Here is a 7,778-nt window from a genome sequence, read left to right as displayed (position 1 = left end):
CCATAATTTTGCATTTCCTTGCTCTATATTCATGACATGTATAAGCAAACAGTTATGGGAAGTAATTGGGCACTTCTGAACAAGTAGCATTTATCTTCCTTTGGACCTTAAAGAGCCCTTAAAAACTATTGTATATGTTTGTCTATGAACATTAAGTTATAAATACTTCATGCCTCACAAGTGCTGTAACTCTATTTTAGGATGCATACTAATTACCTGGCCACCTAGCTATCATCAAATAACTAACAATTAGATACACTTTGAGCTACTAAAAATAGCAAGAGTCATATGGCTTCTGACAAAAAGATCATAAAAGGAACATGTTGAACAATTGGTTTCTACATAGTTATTTTGAATTTTTTTTAAAAAGCCTGTCCCATACTGTTTTTTTAATCTATTTCAAGGTTTGCCAAGGATGGAGACTCCATCACCTAGTGGCCAAACTGTTTGACATTTGCTTCTCTGTATTTAATTAGGTTAGTCCTCAAATAGCAAACCCAGACAGTTAATGAAGCATTAATTAAAAACTTTCCAGCTTGTTTTAACTTTTGTAGTGCTGGTATAGTAAACAAACACCTTGGATCACCCCCATACAATAATGAGGCATTAGAGTACAAAAGAGAATCACACAGGAAAAACAAAGTGGAAGCAAAATGTGTATTGCACAGCTAATGATATTCAATACTTCTTTATTCCGTATACTCTGGTAAAATCATTACATTTGGTTTGTCTGACTTTATTTGCTCTGTCTAATTTGAATAATTTTTTATGAAACCTGTAGGCTTCTATGGTTATGCTATGAACTTACTGAATACACTCTAGTACAAATCAAATAGATAAATGTTTCGCTTGAGAGGAGTCAGAAAGTTGTTTGAAAGCATCAGCAAATCCCAACTTGCTTCATGCACATGCTAGCAAATTCATTTCAATCAAATATGTAGAATAGTTGAAACTAAAAATGATCTCTGAAAGTAGCAACATTAGATGCCTGACATCTGTTTCTCTAGCTTAGCTTTAAAAGTCAACATAGACTGAGCATTTCAGATTGAAAAAGAAAGCATATTCCAAAATCAAGGAGCATTATTACTCAAAATTCTCTTACAAATTTTCACAAGATTGCATATTTCTAAACTCAACAAGAAATGAACGGTTCATATATGTTAAAATATGTTTTTAATCATGTTTTAAATTCTTCTTTAAAAATAAAGATTTTGTACCAAAATTATTACTTTACATATTTTCCTTCACTGAACTTTTTCTTTTTAAAAATATTAATATTTTATTTTTTATCAATTACATGTAAAAACAATTTTAACATTCTTTTTTTCAAATGCTGAGTTTCAAATTTTCTTCCTCCATCCCCTTCCACCACCATTGTGAAGGCAAGCAATTTGACATAGGTAATACTGTGTAGTCATGCAAAACATGTCCATGTAAGCCATTCTGTGAAAGAAAAGACAAACAAAAAAAAAAACCCAAGAAAAATAAAATAGAATAAAGTATCTTTGATCTGTACTCATTCTCTACCAGTTATTTTTTTTCTGGAGATGGACATCACCTTTCATCATAAGTCCTACAGAATTGTTGTATTCCTGAGAATAGCTAAGTTATTCATAGTAGATCATCATACAATATTGTTGTTACTATGTACAATGTTCTCCTGATTCTGATCATTTTAATTTGCATCAGTTCATTTAAGTATTTCCATGTTTTTTCTGAGAGCAACCTGCTCATCGTTTCTTAAAGCACAATAGTATGCTATCAAAATCATATACAGCAACTTGTTTAGCCATTCCCCAATTGATAGACATCTCCTCATTCTTTGCCACCACCAAAAGAACTGCTATAAATATTTTTGTATAGACAGGTCTTTTCTTTTGTGTTTTTTTTAATTTTTGGGATACAGACCTAGTAATGGCATGGTTTTATAACCCTTTGGGCATAGTTCCAAATTGCTCCCCAGAATTTTTGAATTATAATACAACTTCACTAATAGTACATTAGTGTTTTAATTTTCTCACATTCCCTCCAACATTTGTCATTTTCCTTTTCTGTCATATTAGCCAATCTGACAGGTGTGAGGTAGTAGCTCAGAATTGTTTTAATTTGAATTTCTCTCATTAATAGTGATTTAGAGCATTTTTTCATATGATTATAGATAGCTTTGATCACTTTTTCTGAAAACTACCTGTTCATATCCTTTGACCATTTATCAGTTGAGGAATGGCTCTTATTTCTAAATTTTGACTCAATTTTCTATATGTTTGAGAAATGAAGTCTTTATCAGAGAAACTCACTGTCAATTTTTTTCATAGTAAGGATTACCAACTATGTATTCTCCTCTACCCTATTTTCCCCTCTTTTATCCCACTCTTTCTCTCCTTTTACGCTGTCCATTCTCAAAAGTGTTTTGCTTCTGACTTTTGCCTCCCTCAAACTGCCTTCTCTTCTATCAGCTCCCCCTTTCTCTTATCCCCTTCCTTTCCTGCTTTCCTGTATGATAAGGTAGATTTCTACACCCAATTTAGTGTGCATATTATTCCCTCTTAGAGCTAATTCCAATGAGAGTAAGGTTCATTTGCTTCCCTCCCAGCTTCTCCCATTTCCCTTTCCACTGTAAAAAGCTTTCAGGCCTCTTATCTGTCAGATAATTTATCCCATTCTACCTCTCCCTTTTCCCTACTCCCAGTTCATTTTTCTTTCTCATCCCTTAATTTTATTTTTTTAGATAATCATATCATCACATTCAACTCACACCTCTTCTTTCTATCTATGTATACTCCTTCTAACTGACCTAGTAGTGAGAATGTTCTTAGGAGTTACAAATATCATTTTCCTATGTAGGAATACAAATATAAACTTTATTGAATCCTTTATGATTTCTCTTTCCTATTTATCTTTTTGTGTTTCATTTGCATCTTGCATTTGAAAGTCAAATATCTATTCAACTCTTTTCTTCAGGAAAGCTCAAAAATCCTCTATTTCATTGAATGTCCATTTTCCCCCCGAAGGCTTATACTCAGTTTTGCTGGGTAGGTGATTCTTGGTTGTAATCATATTTCAAACCCTCTGATCCTTTTATGTAGAAGGTGCCAACACCTTTGTAATCCTGACTGTAGATCCATGATATTTGAATTGTTTCTTTTTGTCTGCTTGTAGTATTTTCTCCTTGATCTGGGAGGTCTGGAATTTGGCTATAGTATTCCTGGAAGTTTTCATTTTGGGATCTCTTTTAGGAGATGATCAGTGGATTCTTTCAATTTCTATTTTATCTTCTGGTTCTAGAATATCACGGCAGTTTTCCTTGATAATTTCTTGAAAGGTAATGTCTAAGTTCTCTTTGGATCATGACTTTCATGTAGTCCTATAATTCTTAAATTATCTATTTTCCAGGTCTCTTATTTTTCCAATAAGACAATCCACATTTTGTTCTATTTTTTCATTTTTTGGTTTTGTTTGATTGTTTCTTGATGTCTCATAAAGTCATCAGCTTCCACTTGCACAATTATAACTTTTAAGGAATTATTTTCTTCAGAAGTTTTTGTAGCTACTTTTCCATTTGGCCAATGCTACTTTTTAAGGAGTTCTCTTCAGTGAGTTTTTGTAATTCTTTTTTCTGTTTGACCAATTTTGCATTTCAAAGCATTCTTCTCTACATTGGGTTTTTATGCCTCTTTTGCCATTTAGCCTATTCTGTTTTTTAAGATGTTATTTTCTTTAGTATTTTTTGTGCCACCTTTACCAGGCTGTTGACTCCTTTTTCATGATTTTCTTGTATTACTTTCATTTCTCTTCCCAGTTTTTCCTCTATTTCTCTCTTACTTAATTTTAAAAATCCTTTTTAAGCTCTTCCATGACCTGGAGTCAATGCATATTATTCTTTGAGGCTTTGGATGTAGTTATGACTTTGTTGTTTTCTTCTGAGTTTGAGTTTTGATCTTCCCTGTCACCATAATAACTTTCTATAGCCAGATTTTTTTTCTGTTTGCTCATTTCCCCGCCTGTTCCTTCACTTTTAGCTCTGTGCCAAAGTGGGCCTTTGCTTCCTAAATGGTGAAACACTGTCCCAAGCTTAAGGAGTTTTGTGTAGTTATTTTCAGAGGCAATTCTGGTGACCTGTAAGTTTTTGGCTCCTCCACTGTGGTATAATCTAGGAAGAGGTGTGTTTATTACTCTTCTATGCTGTGTACTGGTTTGTGAGTGACCTAAACATTCTTTTCAACCCTGCTTCTCTGAGGCCACAAACTCCACTGTGGTAGTTCTACTCTATGCACAGACACTAAGAACCAGGACTGGGACCCAGATCCACGGAGAGGCAATGCAACAGAGTTTGCCCCCTAGTGCCAGCAAAGGAACTCATATACATCTTCTGTCCTGTTGATCCCCTTACCCAGTCTGAGAGGTCTGGAAACTGCTACCACTGCCACTGATGCAGTCACCCTGAGGTTTCTTTGTCTGCCATAGGTGCAACCTATGTACCTTTTTTACCCTAGTGCAACAGACCTTTCCTGCCAACCTGATAAATTGTTGTGGGCTGGAAAATTGTTTCACTCCGTCTTTTTGTAGGTTATGCCACTCTAGAATTTGTTTAGAGTCATTATTTTAAAGTATTTGGAGAGATTTGGGGGAGAGTTCAGGCAAGTCCCTTCCCTTACTCTGCCATCTTGGCTCTGACCTGAACTTCTCAGTAAAAATAAAAAGTACATCTTAGATGCTTTAATGATATTTAAAACAGAATTGCATTTTTATTAGAGCAAATTCTCATCAAAACAAAATTTACGTGTGGGGAAATACATTTGCACACAAATAAATCTTTCTTAAAAATGTTCTTTTAACTGATTAGCACTGCATTATATTTTTATAAACTGCAATTTAAATGCTAATACATGTATAGTAATTTGCTGCTTATCTTGATTTAGAGGCAATGGTTTCTTATTGTGGCTATAAAATAATGGAAAACATTGTACAAATTCTGCAATATATTTAAATCCTAATTTCCCTTCTAATGTCAGATGAAAATAATCAACTAAATGTGACTAATTTTTGTCTAATTGCAGTAGACATCTTTATATACTCTGGGAAATTGACTTTCTAATACAGACAACTTAAAAATTAAGACAACTAAAGTATGCCTCATGGAAAATCCCTTCTAAAATGTAGGAGATCCTATCTTGAATCTAAAAGTTATTCCTTGCTCTTCCACTGCCTTGGTCTTTTGGGAAAGTACCTGAAATTAATTGTCTTTATTTGTGAAACGATTACACACACACACACACACACACACACACACACACACACACACACGCATGCACACATGCACACATGCACACACATACACACATTCTGCTGTGAGGTAGTTCACAGAGTGGTTACTATAATCACATTTTACATTTCAATGTAAATAGAAGGTTAAAACTTTAATTTACTTCTTGCCAAGAATGGATCTTAAAGTCTTACCTTTTATATAATCATATTTATTTAATCTTAATGATATTATTCAAGATTGACAGTGTACCACAGAGATCATTTACTCCAACCATCTATTTTATAGAATAGGAAACTGAGTCACAAAGATGGAAAATGACTTCTCTATGATCATGCAAGCAGTTAATAGCAAAAAGTTAATTAGAAAATAACTTTCCTCATTTCTAATACAAAGATTATTCCATTACACTGTGTTTTCTTTGAAGTCACGCATGATGATGTGTAGACTAACTGGGGAAAATAAAATGTTATGATGAAATTCTCAATGGAGATAACTTTGACCTTCTTTTTAAAATAAGAACCTACTGTGGAAAGCTTTTGACAACCAATCAGCACATAACATAAATGGATCTGGGAATTTGGGAAGAATATATAATTGTATATAACTGCCTCTTTATCAATTTCATAAAATCAAAATACTAATCAAATGGATAAATTCTACAATGTATGATTAGCTAGAATAAATGAATATATATTTTCCCCATTAAAATATATCAAACCAAAAAATCTCTCTGAATAATTTCTGCAAAGGGTTAAGTTCAAAGTGAAGGCAAAAGTAGCCTCTAATCTATATCCATTTTTCATAGGTGAAATACTCCACCCACTACCATCTTATATTTATTACCATCAAGTTCACTTCATCACCTCTTTTTAACCCTAGTTCACAATCCTTCTAATCCCTTCCTCTGCACCCAGCTGTTTTGTGAGCAAACTCTGTGTATATTTTTTAGCCTTACAAATGTTTTCTCCATGCCCTGACCTGAAATGAAACCTAGTTTTTCCCAGACAACTCCAAACAATCTCAAATCCATCTCTCCATCCCTGACATATCTCCCAGATATAGTCCTGTATTTGTGTTTGAATGTCCCACTTACATGTGTTTGCCTTTCCTCCCTACAGTTGCCTCAAAATCTTTGGTTCATGTTCTCCTAATTCTCCCAGGTTGCCCACTATGGTTCTAACTCCTCTCCCTACCAATGTAGGATGGCCAGATTTTTCAAGCACCAAATACCCCAGAATAAGATCACCATTTCCCTTTTTGTCTAAAAAAAATCTGTAAAAAAAGTATTATCTCTTTTCAGTTATTTTCTTTTTCCTTTGATCTCTTTGGGGGTATAGGATAATAGTAGTATTGCTAAATCAAAGGTATCCACAGGGGTTTTTTGTTTTTGTTTTTTTGTTTTCTTTAGCTTATTTGGGTATAGTTCCAAATTACTCTCCAGAATAGTTGGATTATCATCTCTTTTCTATATTATCACTGACATGTACATTTTTTTCCTGGCTTAAGTCTCTCCCCACTCCGATCTATCCTCCAAACAACTACTAAAGGGATATTCCTTAATTGAAGATTTGATCATGTCACCCTACTCAATAAACTCCAGTAGTTCCCTTTTGCCTCTAGCAATTTTATTTGTATTTTAAGACCCTTCACAACCTGGTCCCAACTTATATTTCCCACCTCATTTTACTTTACTACCTCTGCCACACTTTGTGACGTAGTCAAATTGACCTTCCTTCTGTTCTTCACACATGACATCTCCCATCTTTGACCCTTTGCACTGGTCATACCTCATTTCTATAATCTTGGAATCCATTTCCTCTTTACTTTTATTTCATGGAATACCACCTTCAAGACAAAATTCAAATTACTTAATGTCTATCTGCCTCAGTTTCTTCAATTGTAAAATGAGACTAATAATAGCACCAACTTCACAAGGTTGCTATATATGAGGATAAAATGAGCTCATATTTGTAAGGTGATCAGCACAGGTCCTGGAAGTAAAAGGTGCTTAATAAATGTCTATTATCTTTCCTTTCCAAACTACTTTTTAATTATCTTTCATTTATTTATATTTTATCTTTATATTTATCATATTATATATACATAACAAATATATACTTGTACTTTTTTTCTCTTGTACTTGTTCTCTCTCCTGATAACCTATTGAGAGTAGAGATTGTTTCATTCTTCGTATTTGTGTCTTAGTACCAAATATAGTGCCTGATGTCTAGTAGGCATTTGATACATGATTGCTGATTGATTTATTATCATGCTTTCCAAAGTACCCTGGTAAGAATGGTTTTAAAGAAATTGGTCATGGAAACTGCCAGAAGTCAATAAGACAAGAAAATGAAAAATATTATGCAAAAGAGTAAATCAAAGTAGAGTTAAAATTCAGCTCAATAAATACTTTAAAATCAAAAGATCAGTTACTTAGCGTGCTGTGATGTTATCAGTGAGACGATACTCTTTCCTCTTAGGTGGAATATTGTTAGAAAGTATGCCATTAGCA

Source organism: Vombatus ursinus, unplaced genomic scaffold, assembly GCF_900497805.2.
Source record: "Vombatus ursinus unplaced genomic scaffold, bare-nosed wombat genome assembly UNPS02014805.1, whole genome shotgun sequence".
In the NCBI taxonomy this organism is placed as follows: domain Eukaryota; kingdom Metazoa; phylum Chordata; class Mammalia; order Diprotodontia; family Vombatidae; genus Vombatus; species Vombatus ursinus.
The sequence above is the reverse complement of the archived record's forward strand: the minus strand, read 5'-3'. Positions refer to the sequence as shown.